General features: G+C 42.1%; 1 protein-coding gene across 6 annotated transcripts in view; it reads right to left on the bottom strand.

The window, feature by feature from the left end:
- The window catches only part of SEPTIN7 (septin 7), a 90219-nt gene that overhangs the window by 47025 nt on the left and 23834 nt on the right, over positions 1-19360 (bottom strand). The window lies entirely within an intron of this gene.

Here is a 19360-nt window from a genome sequence, read left to right as displayed (position 1 = left end):
ATACTACAGGCCAACCAAGCAGAGGAACTAGATGAACTTTTTGCTAGTCAGCTAACTAAGGTATGTAGAAAGCACACCACAATAGTAGTGGGAGATTTAAACTACCCTGACATCAACTGGGAAACAAACTCTGCACCAAGTGGAAGATCTAACAGGTTCCTAACAAACCTAGCAGACAACTTTGTTTCCCAATAAGTAGAGAAGGGAACAGGGAGATCAGCCATATTAGACTTAATTCTCACTAACAGAGAGGAAATGATAAAAGGTGTTGAAGCCACAGGAACTCTGGGCGCAAGTGACCATGCAATATTGGAATTCAACATTATGCAAACACAAGTAGTAGAACAAAGTCAAACTAGAGTCTTGGACTTTAAGAGAGCTAATTTCAATAAACGTAGAGAGACCTTGGGAAAAATTCCATGGATGAGAATCCTCAAGGGGAAAACAACTCAAAAAGCTTGGGAAATTTTGAAAAATGAAATTACAATAGCCCAGTCTAGCACAATACCAATGAAGAAGAAAAATAACAGCTCCCAAAAGAAACCAGCATGGCTGCATAAAGAACTCTCTAACAAATTGAAAGACAAAAAAGATAAGTATAAAAAGTGGAAAGGGGGGGGGGACATAACTAAGGCAGAATATTAGCAAATAGCCCGAGCATGTAAAGATGAAGTGGGGAAAGCTAAGGCTTGCCACAAAAGTAAAAAATAACAAAAAAAGCTTCTTCCAACATGTTAAAAACAAGAAAAAGGTTAAGGAAACAATTGGTCCATTGCTGGGAGAAAGTGGCAAGAAGGTGACAAGCAACAGGGAGAAAGGAGAACTATTTAACTCATGTTTTGCATTTGTCTTTACACAAAGGGATAAAACAACCTATCAAAAACAGCACCACAAAAATCAGTTTAGGAACACAAGTTGAAATAGGGAAGAAAATGGTAAGTGAGCACGTATCTACCCTAGAGGAATTCAAATCACCAGGACCAGACGGATTACACCCCAGGGTTCTGAAGGAACTGGCAGACGAAATCTCAGAAGCACTGAACTATAGCTTTCAGAGATCCTGGAGTACCAGGGAACTACTAGAGGACTGGAAAAGAGCTGATGTGGTTCCCATCTTCAAAAAAGGGGGAAAACAGATCCAGGAAACTACAGACCTATTAGCCTGACCTCAATACCAGGAAAGATTCTGGAAAAGATAATCAAGCAATGAATTAGCAAACACCTAGAAGTAAACAAAGTAACAGCCAAAAGCCAACATGGGTTTGTCAAAAACAGACTAATGCCAGACTAATCTTATTGCATTCTTTGATAATGTGACAAAATTAGTGGACCAGAGGAATGCTGTCGATATAGTTTACTTGGACTTCAGTAAGGCATTTGATAAGGTAGACCATAACCTACAACTAGATAAAGTAGAAGAATGTGGGTTAGACAGCATCACCACCAGATGGATTCGTAACTGGCTGACCAACAGCACTCAACGTGTAGTTCTCAATGGAACTGCATCTTTATGGAGGGAAGTATGCAGTGGAATACCCCAAGCTCTGTTTTGGGTCCAGTGCTCTTCAACATCTTCATCAATGATTTGGATGAGGGAATAAATGGGGAACTCATCAAATTTATAGATGACACCAAGCTGGCAGGAATAGCCAACACTCCAGAAGATAGGCTAAAGATACAGAAGGATCTTGACAAACTTGAACATTGGGCACTATCTAATAAAATGACATTCAATGGTGAAAAGAGTAAGGTTCTACATTTAGGGAACAAAAACGAAATGCACAGGTACAGTATAGGTGGTACCTTGCTCAACAGTAGTAAACCTGTGAAGGGAATCTTGGAGTCCTAGTGGTCAACCATTTAAATACGAGCCAGCAGTGTGCAGCAGCTGCCAAAAAAGCCAATACAGTTCTAGGCTGCATAAACAGAGGGATAGAATAAAGATCACGTGAAGTGTTAATACCACTTTATAATGCCTTGGTAAGGCCACACTTGGAATACTGCATTCAGCTTTGGTCGCCACGATGTAAAAAAGATGTGGAGACTCTAGAAAGAGTGCAGAGAAGAGCAACAAAGATGATTAGGGGACTGGAGGCTAAAACATATGAAGAACGGTTGCAGGAACAGGGTATGTCTAGTTTAATAGAAATAAGGACTAAGGGAGACATGATAGCAGTGTTTCAATATCTCAGGGGTTGCCACAAAGAAGACGGAGTCAAACTATTTTCCAAGGCACCTGAGGGTAGAACAAGAAGCAATGGGTGGAAACTAATCAAGGAGAGAAGCAACTTAGAACTGAGGAGAAATTCCCTGACAGTTAGAACAATTAATCAGTGGAACAGCTTGCCTCCAGAAGTTGTGAATGCCCCAACACTGGAAGTCTTTAGGAAGATGTTGGATAGCCATTTGTCTGAAACGGTATAGGGTTTCCTGCCTAGGCAGGGGTTGGACTAGAAGACCTCCAAGGTCCCTTCCAACTCTGCTATTGTATTATATTGTATATATCCTAATCATATCCTAAGTGAAAAATTGGGTAAAGATAAAGTCCCAAAATAAAGCATATTTTTACCAAAGAAAGGTATTTTGTATGATTGCAGTCTTTGCTGCATATTTAGAATTAGCTAAAAATTGCAAAAGTATGTAACACTTAGTTATCAAAGAAAGAATGTGTAGTCCTCAAGTTACAAATGAAATGGACCCTGCCTATTCCATTTGGAAACTGAGGATTTATGGGAGTGAATGTCCTACCTTGAAGGAGATCACCCCTCCTTTCGCCCATGCGTTCACTAATTTAATGTGAGGCTCATTAAGTCCACATGAGGAATTTCAGGGAGGGGAAGGCCATTGGAAGGCGGGGGGATACTGATAGAACAGGCCACCTGCCTAAGATCATCTAAATCCTCCCCAACCCATGAAATGCCTCATGCTCCCCAGTTGCTTTCCCCCACCCCCAGTCTGCCACGCAGGATAACTTACCTTGTGAAGATCTAACAAGCAGTCTCCTCTTGACCTGCGTGCACTCCTCTGCACTTCTATCTGGGCATCCAAAACTTGCCAACTTGGCAGGTTGAAGGCTAAAATGGAGGTTCCGGGGTGTGGATCTGGCTCTCCAACGCACCATTCTGCCCTCCACAGGCTTCCCCCAGCCTGTTGCAGGCCAAACTGAAGCTTCCAGGTGGTGGATCCAGCCTTAGGAGGCTCCATTTGGCCCTCTGTGGGCCTCCCCTGCCTCGTTGCCAGTCTAAATAGAACTTCTGGGGGCCAGATCCATTTTGGCCTGCAATGGGCCGGGGGAGGCCTGCAGATGGCCGAATGGAGTGTCACAGAGCAGATTCACCCCTCAAAAGTTTCATTTCAGCCAGAACCTGTTTAGCGAGGCCTGAGGAGGCCTGAACGTAACTGCAGAGGGGCACACTCGGCTGAGAGGCTGGAGAGGAAACTACTTACTATATCTTCACAAGATAAATGACACAGTGAGGGAGGTTGGATGGGAGCAAGGCCTCTGGAGGCCCGAACAGAGCATCAGAGGAGACGATCCGCCCATCAGAAGCTCCATTTTGGCTGGCAACGTTCAGGATGAATGTTGCAGAGCCTCTGCAGTTGTTCGTAAGGGCAAACAACTGCCATGCTGCTGCAATATTTGCATTTTCAGGACTTCTTTGCAAATGCTGGGGGGGGGGGGGCTTATCGTGTAACTTCAAACGTTCGCTAAGGGAATGTTCGTAACCCAGGGATTACCTGTAAAACATCTGTCCACATAATATATTACAAAAAAACACTTATCAGTGAATATATAATTTGATTTACTAGTCTTCTCAATAATAATAAGCTTATGAAAAAACAAAAACATTGCAATTATGTACTTTACATTCTGTCTTTTCAGTGTTTCAACTTATCAGATAAATGAATACTTCCAGAAATGCAAGCTTTCTTATTTAGTTTCATAAGCTGGCACATTCCACACAGTGATCTACTATATGTATTTATAAATGAATTAATTTCTGTCACATGCTCTTATACCAGAATTGACAACTTTTTCCAATCACCAGCACATTCCTAAAATAATGTTGAGGGCTGAATTCGGGTTAGGAGAAAAAGGGCGTTGGTACTTACCTGATACGCCTCTTCTCATAGTAGGGAGAGGAGTATCCAGACTGGGTTGACCTTGTCCTCTCATTGGTTGGATTGAGTCAGATAAGCTCTTTGGGACATGCCCCTGGCCACCGGGTATTCCCCAGTTATCGGAGAAGAACTCTATCTGACTCGTTGCACCATTCACTCCAGACTCTTATTCCAGTTATTAGTTTTTATTGGTTTAAACATCAACATAAATATACCTTCTTTAAACAACAAACATAACGCTTAGTCACAAACACTGTCAGGGAGGGGCTGGATACTCCTCCCCCCACTATGAGAAGAGGCGTACCAACGTCCTTTCTCCATAGTGAGGGGGGGGGGGAGTATCCAGACTGGGATGTACCAAAGCCCATACGTCCCTAGGGAGGGAGACCCCTGAGGCATCATGCCCCCAACTCATGCCTGGTGAGGCATGGCCCTCGTCCTGTGAATCACTTGTAACACCTTGCTGCCGAATGAGGCCTCTGCCGAGGCAAAAGAGTCCAATTTATAGTTCCTATCAAAGGGTGAGGGGGAAGCCCACGTGGCTGCCCTGCAGATTTCAGCCAAGAAGGCCTGCGTGGCCCAGGCCGTGGATGTGGCTGCGCTCCACGTGGAATGAGCTGTGACATGACTTGGTGTCTGCAGACCCTGTGATTGGTAAGCAGTTACCTTGTTTCCCAGAGACCCTGGTTGGAAGGAGACAAACAGGGCTTCAGATTTCCTACTTGGCCTGGTTCTCTTGAGGTAGATCCTCAGAGCCCTCCTTACGTCCAGAGTGTGCCACTTCTTCTCTAACAGGTGAGAAGGGTCTGGACAGAAGTATCAGTTCATGTGCTCGATGAAAGCAGGAGCACACCTTGGGGATGAAAGAAGGATCCAGCCGTAACACCACTGTGTCTTGGTGGAACACGCAGAGATCCTCCCTGGTGGACAGCGCCAACAGCTCGGATATCTGCCTGGCAGAGGTGATGGCCACCAGGAAAGCCACCTTAAAAGTCAGGAACTTAAGAGAAACCATTCGTAAAGGCTCAGACGGAGCGCCTATTAGAGCGTCCAAAACCCTGTGCGGGAGACTTCTGCAGGAAGAAGTCCTTTGGCCTGTGAGCAGCTTGTGTGCCTTCGCTGGAAAGGCAAGAGGAACCATTGGAGGTCTCTGGTGTGGAGACGAGCCTACGGGACAATGCCAATGGCGGAGACCATGGTGCCCAGCAGTTTAGATTGAGTGGCTAAGGACACCTTACTCTTCCTGGCTACCAAGGATGCTAGCTGCCTAAGAGCTAGCTGTCTTTCAGGTGACAGATAGACCGTGCCTGCCTGGGTATCTATTTGGGCTCCTAGGTGGATCAGACTAGTAGAGGGGTGGAGGTGGCTCTTGGCCAGATTCACCGTAAATCCGTGTTCTCTCAGGACTGTCATGGTGATATCTAGATCCCGTAGGGCATCTTTAAAGGAAGATGACTGCAATAACAGGTCATCTAGGTAATATTGGATATGCACCGGACCCTGTCTCAAGTGCGCTGCCAGAGCAGCCATTACCTTAGTGAATCCCCTCAGGGCCGAAGACAACCCAAAGGGAAGGGCCCGGTAGCAAAATCTGAGGAATCTGCGGTGTTCCTGGGCAATGGGAATGTGCAGGTAGGCCTCAGTGAGGTCTATAGAGGTGAGAAAGTCTCCCTATCTAACCCCCTCCAAGATGGAGTGCAGAGAGTGCATCTTGAACCTCCTATAACGGATGGAATGATTCAGGCGTTTCAAATCCAGGATCGCTCTCCAGCCCCCTGAGGCCTTGGAAATGACAAAGAGAATTGAGTAGTGCCCCTGACCCTGTTGCTCTGGAGGCACTGGCTGGATCGCTCTGATCTCAAACAGGTGTTGGATGGCCTCCTGAATCAACAACCTCTGGGTCGGGTTCTTTGAAACTGGGCATATCTGGAAGAAACTCGGAGGACTGGAAAGGAATTAAGAGTGAAAGGCCATGCCTGATGGTCTTCTGCACCCACTTGTCGGAGGAGGAGAGGTCCCAGCAGTCGACAAAGTGCGGCAAGCACCCCCCAATGGGAGGAGCGCTGGACTTAGATTTAATTTTTGCAAAAGAAGCACCCCCATCCGCCTCCTCTGCCCCCTCAAAAGGGCCGCTTCTGCTGCCTGCCTCTCTGCTGCCTGTCTGGGTATCTCTGCCTAGCAGAGAATCCTCCCTGGTACTATCTGTTCCCAGAGTACCCTGCCTCTGACCCCCTGAATGAATCCTGACCCTGAAAGAAGGACCCAGAGTCTTGACCCCGGGAATAGGAGCATCTGGGGCATGGAACCATCCTGAAGCTGCCCTTCTTTGGGGTGGTGGGTAGGGCCTTCCTCTTGTCCTTGTTCTCAATCAGGAAGGGCCCCAGTGCTGAACCAAAGAGGGAGTCCCCTGTGAAGGAGGCTGATGCCAGGCGCCACTTGTGGCGAACGTCCGCCTGCCAATGCCATAGCCACAGCAGCCTGCGTGATGCCACCGACGAAGCGATCACCCTGGAGGCAAACCTGGCTGCAGCTAGGGTGGCATCCGTTGAAAACTGGATGGCTGCCACCAGCTTGTTGATGTCCTGATGCGATCAGACATCTGCTATGGGGGTGCGTTGCTGTAGCTCCTGCAGCCACAGCAAGGATGATCTGTGGTGAAGGAGGCTGTGGTGGCTGCTTTCACTGCCCAAGCAGCCACTTGATGACCCCTGTGCAAGGTAAGGTCCGCCTTCTTGTCCTCCAACTTCAGGGCATCCTCTGGCTCCCCGGGCATGTTGATAGACATATGAAGAGCCACGACCGGCACATCGATGGAGGGTTGTGCCAGCACCTTAGCCAACTCATGGTCCATGTTAAAGAACACCCTGTCCGTGGATGAGGGTGAGGGACTGGTGGTAGGAGATGCCTATTGACGCCTGACCAGGTCATGGAAGCCTTTGGGAGTAGGCACTGTGTCAGCCTCGATGACCTGCTTGTCGAAGATATTCTCCGCTGAGAATTCCTGGAGTTGAGGCAGCACCTCTGTTGCTCTGTAGCCTAGCTTGGCTGTTGTCTTGGCCTTGAAGAGCAGAGACTTGAACAGTGAGGGCTGGAACAACCTGGTGAATGTTGGTTTAGGGGGAGGCATGCCTTCGTCCTGAGACAGCTTGTCCTCCCTGATCTCTCCATCCTCGCTCTCCAGGTCACTGTCCTCCTGGGATGAGGCTGAGGAGCTGGGAAGCTCTTCCTCATGGGCTTCCAGGTATTCAGAAACCCTGGGGGGGGGGAAGGGGAGCCCCCTGTGGCTGTTGGAATGCCGCTGCCATGCATTGCTGTAAGGCCCGCATCATCAACTCCTGAAAGTTGGGTGCCCCTGTGGAGGGTGTCTGGCTGGAGCCCATGCCCCCCCTGAGCAGGGGTAATGCCCAAGTGTGGAAGTCCAGTAGGCAGGGCTGCCTCCACTGCAGAATGGGGTGGGGATTGCCACCCCTGAGTAAAGCCCCACAGGCCTGAGGTGTCTGTAGGGATCCTTGCTGGCATGGCTGGATTCATCGGGTCCAAATATTTTTTCCTTTTAATTCTTTGCGATTTGCTGGAGATCCAGAATGGTGAACCTTCCAGTGAGTGGATTGAATAGATAACTGGGGAATACCCGGTGGCCAGGGGCTTGTCTCAAAGAGCTTATCTGACTCAATCCAATCAATGAGAGGACAAGGTCAACCCAGTCTGGATACTCCTCCCCCCCCCCACTATGGAGAAACAGTCAGGAATTAAAGGGACCACTCCTCTTTTATTTACCATTCTTCCTCTCTCTCCTCCTTCACAACTCAGCAGGACATTATACCAGAAAACACTATTATTTTTGGTGCCAGGCAAGATTTATAATCTCATACAACTATAGCAAAGTTTCCCATATGTTGAGAATGTTTGCTCACACTATAGCAGTGATGGCGATCCTTTTTGGCACCAATGCCAAAAAGGGAGCACTTTGGCACATGCTCATCTGGGCCGCAACCAGGAAGAGGAGCTGCCCTGGGGCATCCACTCATTGGAAAATTGACTTTTCGTTTCCAGTGAGTGCATGTTGTCAGCCAGCAAGTCTACTGGTTACTGCAACGTATGCATGCACACCGATCAGCTGGCTGGTACACATGCTTACCCTAGAAAATGGAAGACCAACTCTTCCGGTTTCTGGCACTGTTGCATGCACAAAGACCCGCTGACCATCATGTGCGCATGAGTGCCAGAAACACGGAAGCCGCTGCATGTGCCAGGCAATATGGCTCTGTGTGCCACTTCGGCCATGCGTGCCATAGGTTTGCCATCTTGGCACTACAGTGTGGAGCAATCTGAAAAAGGACTAAATTTCAAATTTAAGATTCAGAACTATATCGTATAATATATAAGAACTACAATTATATAACAATGGAAATATTATTTAAGTACCAATCACTGGCAAATATTATGTAAAATAGATGTTTATCTCAAAAGCAATTTAATTATTTTATGAGAGGAAAAATTTGGGTTTCTATTTCAGTATATTTCATTGGGGAAAAAAGACTGAAAAAATATTTAAAGAAAAATGCATAAACCAATGCCCTTTCCAAATTTTTTCTGGCCGTTTCCAAGTTAATAATATAAGAGACATAAGTGTGTATCATTTTAAGATTAAAAAGCCATTATTACATTCAACAGTCATTTACAAAGCTACTTAAGAACTAACAAGTACCTGACAAATTCCTATGTAGTTAATTAGTACTTAGGAATTAGTTGATTAAATATAGTTAATCCTTTTATATTAATGGAGTAACCTAAGGATGTTTTCCTTCTAATCAACTATCTATGATAAAATTAAATCCCAAATTTTGCACAAAGATTAATGGACAAAGAAATTCTACAAGTATAGACTGCTAATGCTTTTATTTGAACATGTTCCTTTAATTATCCACCCTTATCATTTGATCAAAGGAATGCTAAGTATAAATACAAGAACTTCAGGAGTGGCTGAAATAGCCTATTCTGCATCTGCTTTATTATACTTAGAGAAACTATGTTTTTTATTTCAGTACAATGCCAGTGCTTGCAGTAGCCCTCACAGAAAACCAATTTTAATATAGCAGAATATAGTTAAGTTACATCTCTTATGGTAATAAATACACTGTTAAAATATTATCAATAAACCACAAATAAACTTTAGAAAGTCAATGATGTAAGGAACTCTTTATAACTTTTTTCTACCTAAAGCAAAATTAAAATTGTCATTGGGTTCAAAATAGACACGGTTGTCTAGATTATCCACCAGTAACCTGGATTTTGAGAGGAAAAAGCAGAGATGTAGATGCAGATCTGGAGGCCAGATATTATCATTGTTTCCCTACAGTAAAGGGAGTAGCCTGCAATCTTGGAGGATATCTCCTTTGAACAGATTATATCCGCTGGTCTTAGGTAACTATTGATTGGTCTCCAACCTTCCCTTTTGGAGAAATGTTATTGAGATAATGGTAAAGAATCAATTATGTAATACCATAGATATCTGGACCTTCTCCCAGGCCCACCTATGGAATTAAGATGGAATTGATCAATAATGGTATGTGGAAAAGACCATGGAGATGAGGCAAAGAGATATTACTGAGGGAACAATCTGATAACAGCGTTGCCTGCTGTTCACAGTGGGCAGAGCAAGAGGCTCAGAATATACCATGTCAAAGGATGTGGTGGCTTAGTGGCTAAGACAATGAGCTTGTCTATCAGAAAGGTCAGTAGTTTGGAGGTTCGAATCCCTAGGGCCGCGTAACAGAGTGAACTCCCATTACTTGTCCCAGCTTCTGCCAACCTAGCAGTTCGAAAGCATGTAAAAATGCAAGTAGAAAAATAGGAACTACCTTTGGTGGGAAGTTAACAACGTTCCGTGCACCTTCATCATTGAGTCATGTCAGCCACATGACCAAGGAGATGTCTTTAGACAGTGCTGGCTCTTCGGCTTTGAAATGGAGATGAGCACCGCCCCCTAGAGTCTAGCTCATATGTGCAAGGAGAAATTTTATCTTTTATCTTTTTTAAATTGTAAAGGTGATAGTGGGAAAATGTATTTTCAGATCTGCAAGAATATATCAATATAATTTTACCATGACATTTATCTGGTTGTGTTTCCTGTCTGGTCTACATTCTAAGGCTGATGTAGCTATTCTCTTGGCTGACCTATGTCAAGATCTGGATGTAGGTAGTCATTTCTTTTGGTCCTTTTGGACTGTAGCTTTCAGTATCTTTTATCATGGAATCACACTAAAATGGAACATTGTTTTGCAATGGTTCCATTCTTTCCTCACTATGTGTTCAATCTATAGTAGTGAGAATGAGAAGTCAGCTCAGTAGCTCCTGCTTTACACGATGGGCAATCTTAATCCTCTCTCTGCTGCTTTTTGACAACTATATGAACCAGTGAAAGAGGTAATCTAATAATTTGGGGTATGATATTGCCAATACACTGGTGATATGCAGTTTTTATGAGGAATGTCAATCTTATCCCAGTGCTTGAAGGTTGTAAGGATTGAATGAAAATAACATTAAGCCAAAGCAAGATGGGATAGCTGTTTGTTCATTGCAGTTGCCTATGAACACCATTGTTATCTCTGCATTTCCTGTGTATTTCATGATTTGGGTGTATTTCTGAAAGCTATTGGTAGAACAGTCTTTGTCAAAGCTTTGATAAAGTAATTGCAGCCTTATCTGCTTCTGGCAGTTTTGGCTAAAATAATACTATTACAGTGTACCTAATATGGGATTGCCCACAAGTAGTCCTCAATTTATAACTTGTCAAAATTATGGTAGACTCTCTCTCTAAATTCTTGAGATTAATCTTTTATTACATTTTCATTTTCCTTTATACAATCACTTAAATACTGTGCAGTTAAAAAAAGAAGCAATAAACAACTCATAACACTTCTATCCTACATACACCCTTCCTTCTACCCCTCCAACTTTCATTTCTCCCTTCCAACAATCCCCTCTTCTACTTCTCCTCCCCCTCAGCCATTCCTTTCTCCCCTTCCCACCATCCTTACATTCCCTTCTCACTCCCTCTTAATTCCTCCCTCTTCTTTCCCTCTACACCTCGCTTCGGTGTATTTCTAGTATTCATTGGTCTATTTGTTTTGTACTAAAACAAAAGAAAAATAAAAGGAGAAGAAAGAAGAAAAGAAAAAAAAAGAAAAAAAAAGCAACAGTATCCAAGTGCATTCATTGTTCTGAAAATTGAGTCTATATTTCCACCCTCCCCCCCACCCACCCCCTGAACCCCCCTCCCTAACCCCCTTCCGACTTCCCAGATCCCATTCCCAGCATCGTTCTTTATCAAGCAAAGTCTGGAGTATATTGAAACCAAATAGATTAGAAGTTACAAAATAAAAAAAATAAATAAAAATAAAGAACAAAAAAGAAAAGAATAATAAAAAGAAAAAAAAGGGGGGGAACCCCCCCCAAGAAAGAGAAGTCAATAAACTCTCTAACATTAAACTCAGCTTCTCATTATTTTTAAAATCTTAAACAATGTCTTTACCCGCTTCCGCATATAAATTTTATACCTCCCATCCTGCCTTTACCTGTGTCCACGTATATATTTTATCCTCATCCATTGCTCCTCTCATATTTACTCCACCCTCGTGTAGACTCTCCAGATAATCTTTCTTAACCTTGTATTCAAATAACAATTTATACAAAAATCAGCTTACATTCTGGATCAAGGTAATCTAATTGAACTTTCACTACCCTTCCATCTACCCCACGCCACCCGACTCCATTCATCCCAAACCACAATCCAAGAAAACTACGATCTCCGCTCTCCTCGCCCCAAAGAATAGATCATGCGCAGTTTAAATTAAGATTCAAACAAGTCTTATATAAGTCCCATACAATATATGTCCAAATTCAGCACCGCTTCTTTCAGTCTCAATATCTCTTCATCGGTATACAGCTTTGTCATTTTATACCAGACAGGAGTCCTGAAATTTTATTCAGATTAAAAATTTAAGAAGTATTTTAAAGGCATAGCTGGATCTTTATTCTTTACTCTTCTGCCCTTCCGGAAGGGGAAAGCAACACCCTCCGCCTTGTAGCCACGTGTCCCGCTGCTTATCTTCTCCTTCTCCTTGTCTTTCTCCAAGTCCAGGTGAATCAGGAAGTCCCGCCTTCAGAGTTTTGTAGTAAAAATCTCGGGCTTCGCAAACAGAATTGAGACGATATTTTTGGTTCTCAAATGTGACTGTGATACCAGATGGCACTTCCCATTTATATTGTATCTGAGAATCTCTGAGTTTTTCAGTTAAGAAAGTGTAGTCTCTCCTTGCTCTTAATATTTGAGATGGTATTTCTTTAAAAACAATCAAGTCCTGTCCATCGATTCGCAGCCTGTTATTGTAGAACTTCTGTATTATCGCATTTCTGGATTCTCTTGTGGTGAAATATATAATTATGTCCCTCGGAAGCTGTCGTTGTTTTGCTACACACGAGTTCTGGCGATAAATTTTTTGAATCTGCCAATCAAAGTTAAATCCCGGATTTCCCACCGAACGTCTGAAAGCCTCAAAAAAGGTCTGTTTCAAATTCTCCTGTTCCTTTTCACGCAATCCTCTGACTCTTATTGCAAACGCAGTCTTATTGTAATTTATCATAACGAGTTGTTTTTGAGCATTTTCAACTTCCTGTTGTAACATTTGAATTTTAGATATCAAATTAGAATTAGCTTTTTCCAAAAGTTCCAATTTGTCCTCCATTTCAGCAACATAGTCTGTCATAACAGTCATAACTCCGATCATATCTTCCCTTGTTTGAGCAATCTTGGCATCCAGTTTATCATATAAGTCCGATAAAAGTTGTTTAATTTCCTGTCTGAACTCTTTAAGGGTTTCAAAAAGAAATTCTTGCGTTAAGAGATCTCCAGTAGAGGGTGTGGGAGGCAAGGGCAGCGATTTTGTAACAATTTCTTGAGATGTATTATTAAGGAAAAGCTTAGACTGCTTCGATTTGGGAGCCATTATAAAAAACGCACAAACAAACAAGCAAACAAACAAAGTCTCTGCTCCCCTCGGTTTTAAATGGGATACTATTTATAGACTTTTAACAGTTAATAAGGAGAAGTCTTCAGGAGAATAGAGCTGATTGAGTGTGTCATATATCAAACGCAGAAGCTATAAAATTGCCTTCTTGTAACGTAGCTGGATAAGAAAGCCTTTTACAAAATTGAAGCTGGTATTTTGAATAGTAATAAAAAAAAAGATTTACGACTTCAAGTTAATATTTGGTTTTGAAGCCATTTCAAAATTTATCTGCCTGCAGTTAATAAAACTCTATTGCCTGAATATGCAGCTTTAAGTAAAGAGGACTTCCTGGGAGGAGCCTGCTGGTGGTGGCAGCAAAAAAATCAGCTGCCTCCGAATTCCTGGCTACATACCTGTTTAGAGGATCTTCCATCTGACGTCTTATCAGGTTTTCTTATCCTTCAGGCAAGAAGGAAAGAAGAAATTGTTTTGCTGGCAAATGCTCTTCGATTTTTGCAGCTTTTGTGCTTGCAGGGAAAGGGGGGCTAGCCCAAGGCAGAACGGCTGTCCGTGCTGGGAATTTCAAACTGCCTTGTGCAGGACAAAGTAGGTCTCCCCCACTCAGTTCAAAGTTTTGTTTGATTTAATCTTATCACGAGCTGAATCCGTTTCCGTGGACAATAATTGTTTATCAACATTTTAGCTTCTTTTCTTTTTCTCCTCCGAAAAATTATTTACTTAGAGGCTTTTAAAATGGCGCCGAGCAGGCTGGTTTCTCCGGTAATAATGAACACTTTTTGTTAATTCTCACAAGAATTCAAAACAAAAGAGATTGCTTATCATATGTTTTGGTTTCACAATAGGCCAGCAGAAGCTTTTTAATTAGTTTCATTTCTACAAGAATTTTACTCCTTCATTAACTTTGCTTATCTGGAAGTTAAATGGTGATGAATCTGCTGAACGGTCTTGTTACAATGTTTACTCACTGAAAGTTTTGCCAAGCCTTAAACTTCAAAATAAAAGGGGAACTCTCTAAATTCTTTGAGGGTTTCAAAAAGAAATTCTTTCGTTAACAAATCTCCAGTAGAGGGCGTAGAAGGCAAGAGCTGCGGCTTTATAGCAATTGCTTGGGATGTATTGTTAAAAAAACGTTTAGATTGCTTTGACTTCGGAGCCATTATAAAAAGGAAACAAACAAAGTCTCTGCTCACCTTGATTTAGGATAAGATACTTTCAGTAAACTTTTGGCAGTTCGTAAAAAGAAGTCTTCAAGAAAACAAGGCTGGTTAAATATATCATATATCAAATGCGGAAGCTTAAAATCGCCATTTTGAAAAGCAGTTAGACAAAGGAGTTTTTTGTAAAATTGAAGCTGGTATTTTGAATAATAATAAAAAAAAGGGTTCTCAGGAACGGTCGCTGCTCGGATTGATTTTAAATAACTTAGTTTTGTCCTGAGGGCGGGGGGGCGACCTGCCTTGAGCTGAAAAAAAAAACAGCTGAGAAGATCTGGCTGGAGTAAAAAAAAAACTCAGCTTTTGTTGAACCTCTTCTCCGTTCACAGCGAAAAACAAAAAGCTGTGAACTACAAAGAGGGTTCTAATGACTGAGTTCCTCCCTGCTCCTTTCTTGCCTGAAAGGAGAGATATCTATAGATCTTTTAGATATACAGACCAGAACTCTGAGGGCAGCTCCGTTGAGCCACCGGCGACGGCAGGCCCCTCCCCCGGAAATGAAGCAACTTATTTCGGACTTATGTGACAAACTTGATGCCAAGATTGCTCAAACAAAGGAGGATATGATCGGGGTTATAACTTTAATGACAGATTATATTGCTGGAATGGAGGATAAACTTGAGATTTTGGAAGAAGCTAATTCTAACCTGACATCTAAAATTGAAATGTTACAGCAGGAAGTTGAAAACGCACAAAAACAACTTGTTATGACAAATTATAAGAAGACTGCGTTTGCAATAAGAGTTAGGGGATTGCGTGAAAACGAACAGGAGAATTTGAAACAGACCTTTTTTGAGGCTTTTAGTCGTTCGGTGGGAAGTCCGGGACTGAACTTTGATTGGCAGATCCAAAAAATTTACCGCCATAATTCGTGCGTAGCAAAACAGAGACAGCTTCCGAGAGATATAATTATATATTTTGCTACAAGAGAATCCAGAAATGTGATAATACAAGAGTTTTATAATAACAGGCTGCGAATTGATGGACAGGACCTGATTGTTTTCAAAGAAATACCACCTCAAATGTTAAGAGCCAGGAGAGACTATGCTTTTCTAACTAAAGAACTCAGAAATTCTCAGATACAGTATAGATGGGAAGTGCCATTTGGTATTACAGTTACATTTGATGACCAAAAACATCGCCTCAACTCTGTTTGGGAAGCCCGAGATTTTTATTACAAGATCCTGAAGGCGGGACTTCCTGAATCACCCGGACTTGGAGAAAGACAAGGAGAAGTAGAAGAGAAACAACAAAACACACAACTACAAGGCGGGAGGTATCGTTTTCCCCCTCCGGAAGGGCAGAAGAGCAGAGAACAAGGATTTAGTTATGCTCCCAAAACATTTGCTTAATTTTTAACTTGAATAATACTTTGTGATTTCTGTCTTGTATAAAATGGTATAGTTGCATACCGATGAAGAGACATTAAGGCTGAAAGAAGTGATGCTGATTTCCTCGGAAAATATATTGTATGGGACTTAAAAAAGACTTGATGGATAACTTTGAATTTTTATTTAAATTGTTTATGAGTTATTCTCTAGGGTGAGGAGGGCGGAGATCGTGATGTTCTTGGATTGTGGTTTAGGATGAATGGAGTTGGGAAGTGTGGGGTAGATGGGAGGGTAGTGAAGGTTCAATTAGAGCTTATTTTGAGCCAGAAAGTAAGCTGATTTTTGTATAAACTGTTATTTGAATATAATGTCTGGAAGGATATACCCAGAGAGTCCGCAGGAAGGCGGAGCAAATATGAGAGGAGTACGGATGAAAATAAAATATATATATGGACACGGGTAGAGGCAGGATGAGAGGAGTTGGAAAAGGAAACCGAGAGAAGCATTTGAATGTTTAAATTGCTTTATAGAGAAGGAGGTAAAAGGGACAAATTAAAGGTTTAGATATTTAGAAAGAGACAAGGCCCCTAGCTAGAGAATTCCATTTGATTAACTTACTTGGTTTCAACATAGTTTGAAATCCTGCAAGTAATAAATTAACTGAAATTAGGAATGATGTACATTGTTTAAGTTTTAATAATGATGGGAAGCTGAGCTCAATGTAGAGAGTTTATTGATTTTTCCCGTTTTTCTTTTTTTTTTTAATTCCCTTTTTTTTCCTTTATCTTTTATCTTTTAATTTCTAATCTATTTGGTTTTAATATACTCCAGACTATGCTTGATAAAGAGTTATGCCGGGTATGGGACCTGGGAAGTCGGAAGGGGATTAGGGAGGGGGCTTTACGGGGGGGAGGGTGGAAATATAGTTTCAATTTTCAGAACAATAAGAACGCACTCGTATACTGTTGCTCTTTTTTCTTTTTTTCTCTTTTCCTTTTATTTTTCTTTTTTTTTTCATTCTTTTTTAATTTTAGTGTAAAATATAAATTGAATAGATTAATGAATAGTAGAAATACACCAAAGTGAGGAGTAGAGGGAAAGAAGAGGGAGAAATAAAGAGGGAGTGAGAGGGGAATGTAAGGAGGGTGAGATGGAGGGAAGGGGAGAAAGGAATGTCTGAGGGGGAAGGGAAGTAGAAGAGGGGAATGCTGGAGGGGAGAAATGAAAGTTGGAGGGGGAGAAGAAAGGGTGTATGGAGGATTGAAGTGCTATGTTGGTTTTCCATGGTGGAAGATGAGTTGTGTTTATTGCTTTTTTTTAAATGCACAGTATATAAGTGATTGTATAAAATGAAAATGAAAAAAAAAAACAGTTTTCAACCAAAAATTATGGTAGACTCTCTCCCAAAAGTAGGTACAACCCTGTTCCAAAGTTCCAATGGCCATCCTTCCTTGCTGTCATGTGACTGCATTTTGGGCACTTAACAACTGGCTCACATTTATCACTGTTTGCAATGAACCACAATCATGTCACTGCAATTTACAATGTTTCTACTGAAAACTACTGTTTACTTCCAGGTTTTGGCAAAAACACACCATAGCAAACAATGGGTTAACCACAGATTCCCTTAACAACCGCCACAAAATAAAGTTTATAAAATTGGGTCAGTCACATGAATGACCCACTTTATGACCATCATGACTTACAACCAAGGCACTGCTTTTTAGTGGAAATTACTGATGCTTTAAATGAACCCCACAAAGGAGATCAGAACTCAGGTAAGATAAGCCGCAACACATGTGAAACCCAACAGTGTTTGGATTCACATATTACATGTGAAGGTACAAACCATATTATGACTTAAGATTTTATGTGACCTTCCATAGAGTACGGAGATCTTTAAGACATCAAATCTCAAATTGTATTAATGCCCTGTAAATTCATTCGCTAATTGGAACCTGGCAGCAGGACATAGGTATACTTTTGTTAAGAGACAGCAAATTATCAGAAACTCCAAAGGAAACATAAATGTACATTATATTATCCATGACCAGATTTCTCCCCCCCCCCGCCCCAACTTTTTTTAACTTTAATTCTTAGTGAATTTATGAAGCAAAGAAAAGATGGCACTTTATCATAAAGTTAAAAGATAAAAATAAAATATCTGTCTTTGGAGGAAACTGAAAGCTGCAATGTGAGCTGAATAAATGAAATATATGAAAATGCTGAAGTCACTAATAAAACAAAAGGCATTACTAATAAAGATGCTCAAAAATTAAAGCCAGCCTAATTTTAAACCGAAAAACATAATAGTTTCCAGAGAAATGTAAAATTACAGCAAAATATACCTCTAAAATTATACTATTCCAAAATGGAAGAAAGTTCATATTAAAGTGCCCAAAAACTTTAGAGAATGCATCTTTCAGAATACGGTAAAATAAAAATGAGTAGTAGTAATCCTTCTCATAGGACTGCAATTGGGGCCAGAATCTCAGTCACTTAGCAAATCAATAGATTTAAGTGAGATGTCAATGTGACTGCTTTGCTCAATGACCCTAATCGCAGCTTTCCCAATTGTAGTCATTAAATGACTAAGCAAGGGTGCCAGAAGACCTGGGAAGCCTGGTGCACCTACTCCTTTACATTTTTCTGCAGCTGCTGATAGATGCGCCCAACCTATGAAAGATATAGCTAGAAAGCTAGCGATTTCTAGCCTTTAGAAAGACTGTATTTGCTTGCTTTATAGCTACACCTTGCATAGGCTGGGCATACCTGTTAGCTATAAAAAAAGGTGAAAGGCAAGTGGACCTGGGTGTGGTGGGGCAAGAAAGAGTCTGATTTTGAATATTAAATTTATACTACCTGTTTCCCTGAAAATAAGACATATCCCAAAAATAAGTTCTAGCTTGATTTTTACGTGTGCGCCTAATATAAACCCTACCCCCAAAATAAGCCCCAGTTAAGACGCTTCCCACACCATCCAACTGTCTGTTTGTATGAGGTGGGGTTAGACGAATACGTAAAAACCAAGCTAGGAGGGGAATGGGGGTAGTGGAACTGCTCCAGTGTCCATACCCACTTACCTTAGGACCACGCAGCCAGACCTTCCATGCCAAGACACCTGCTGCCCAAATTCTTCTGCAGCTGCTTGCAGCCAAATGCCATGTGGCATATCACAGTGGTGCTGCTGCTTGCAGCAGGATGTCACATGGTGCAGAACACCGGTGCCATTGTTCGTGGCAGGAGCACATCATGCCAGTGCCACCACTTATGGCACATCACATCATTGTTGCTCGCTCACGGAAGGGCACAACACAGTGCGTATCCTCCTGCCACGAATGGTAGCAGCAATGCAATGTGCTACGTGGCTTCTGTCTGTGAGTGGATGCAGAAGTTGTTGAGCAGCAGTGCAAGAAGTGTGGGGGTGTGGGAGGCCAGGCTGATGTAGTCCTAAGGTAAGCGGGTAAGACATCCCCTGAAAATAAGACCTGGTGTTTATATGAGTATCAGTAGTGCTTTTCTGGAGAATTCCATGAATTTCAATCTAATGTATTCTTCAGCACTGATTCAATACTTTGACCACTCACCTGTGTTAAGAGGAAAAGGCAAAATAGAGCTGGAAGCCATCTTGAAGACATGACAACCCATATCCCTGAACGAC

Source organism: Thamnophis elegans, chromosome Z, assembly GCF_009769535.1.
Source record: "Thamnophis elegans isolate rThaEle1 chromosome Z, rThaEle1.pri, whole genome shotgun sequence".
NCBI lineage: Eukaryota > Metazoa > Chordata > Lepidosauria > Squamata > Colubridae > Thamnophis > Thamnophis elegans.
The sequence above is the reverse complement of the archived record's forward strand: the minus strand, read 5'-3'. Positions and strand labels throughout refer to the sequence as shown.